Raw genomic sequence first — 1,989 nt, 5'->3', positions numbered from 1 at the left:
GCCGGCGGCGGGCGGGCGGAAGCAAAGGGCGGGCGGCGGAAGAAGGAGGGGGAAAGCGCACGGGCTGAAATGTCCCTCCCGCCAACTACTTCTCTCCGATGCAGGGCACCGCAGCCGCGAGGGGGAAACCCGCGTTTTCCCGGGTTGGGACGGAGAATTTCCGCGCCCCCTAAATTTTTTTGCGGGCCGGGGCGGGATGCGGGGTCTTATCGGGCAGGCTTTCCGGCCCGTGCCCGCATTTTGGCGGTTATTTTGCGGGTCGGGGTGGATGCAGGGTCTGCTAAAGTTGCTCTAAGTTCCCCATGGCTCCTACTCTTACGCTTTGAATCTGTAGGAAGATGCATCTTGGTACTCCTATCTCATTTCAAAATCACGTGCTGGTATGTTGAAGACTAGAAAGTCAATGTAAGTTGGTTTTTTAACTTTGCCCAAAGAAGTTGGGTTTTAATTTCTTGTAGCAGTACAAGGTAGGAGGTTTGTGTGAAATGAGAGAGCGGAGAAGTTTAATGACCTGCGCGGCAGAGGTGGCCGTTGGATCCATTTAATACGCCAGCTCTATTATACACATCTACAACATCGTGGCCCATTGATTTGGTCCATGCTTGCACAATGCTCTGCCGACGATTTGAGGAGCTCGATGTGCCGACCAAAACAACGTGGGTGTGTCTAGAGACGGAGGAAAAACTTCCAGAGCTGATATCATTGTAAATTTAGTTACCACTCCCTCTGTTCATAGATAAGTGTACATACAAAGTTAAAGTCCATTGAAAAGATAGAAGTACTCCAACCTCATTCCTAGTAGCGCCACTTGTGGATCAAAATACCATAGATGGGAGCGGTGCAACGCACCCATGTTCCGCTATAGGATCCGGATGCGCCAAAGCCACTTGCATAATAAAGTTGATATTTTGTAACACAGAAGCGGAATACCGGTGCACCGTGCCGTACATAATACATGGTAGATTTACTCAAAAGACATGTCTTCATGTAAACCAAATTAATCATTAAAATGCAGCTCTGGATATTGCATCAATAAAGGTGATTGAACGGTGGCCCTGCATGACCACAAGCACCGTCAGATTGGTATAGTTCACTGGTCGAGCTAACCAAATTAATGCACTCAACCACTCCACAGTCGGTCATTGTGAGAGTACATGTCGTCATTCATCCGCGCTGCACACGGTAATAAACCACACTCCACTGCTTGGTCGATCAATGGACCCAACCCAACATCCATCCGTCTCCCCAATGTTTTAATACCGAAAAAGGCTTTCGCCCCGCTTTATAGATAAAGCAATGACCAACAACATCCAGGTACAGACGCAGACCACCACAACACATGCACACACCCAAGGCGGGATACATAGGCGCTGAGCGCAGCAACACGACCCCTAGCACTACTCGAGCACCCGGGACTCCACCAGTGAACACGCCACCACGAAGAGATGCAGCCGCATACGACGAACTGTGGGCTCCAAGACGGTGCCTTCAGGAAGGGTACGACACGGCAGCGTCGCCACCGCCTGATCCGAGGATCAAGGTTTCCCCCGGAGCCACACGACAGACAATGAGAGCCGCGACGACGCCTTCAAGAAGGGAACGAGCTACGCCGCCGCCGGTCTGTCCGAAGAAAGAGCAGGTTTTCACCCCGGCCAATACTCACTACCATCGAACGCCGCACCCCGACAACCACGCCGCCCACACGGCCATGACCACCGGGCAGCACCAAGCGACGGGCTCTGCCCGTGAGCACCGCGCAACCACCACCAGGGCCGCCGCCCCGGAATCCAAGACCTAGGAACCACCACAACCGATACCCGCCGCTACCTCAAGGGAAGAGACGATCGGATCCCAGGGCACACAAGTCCATCGATTCGTCCTACAGCACCGGGCGCGAGACTAGCTTGGTCCTGCTGCCGGGCGCGAGACGAGCTCGGTCCTGCTGCCGGGCGCGAGACGGACTCGGTCCTGCTGCCGGGCGCGAGACAA

Source organism: Triticum aestivum, unplaced genomic scaffold (genome assembly GCF_018294505.1).
Source record: "Triticum aestivum cultivar Chinese Spring unplaced genomic scaffold, IWGSC CS RefSeq v2.1 scaffold60258, whole genome shotgun sequence".
NCBI lineage: Eukaryota > Viridiplantae > Streptophyta > Magnoliopsida > Poales > Poaceae > Triticum > Triticum aestivum.
This window is presented reverse-complemented; position numbering follows the sequence as displayed.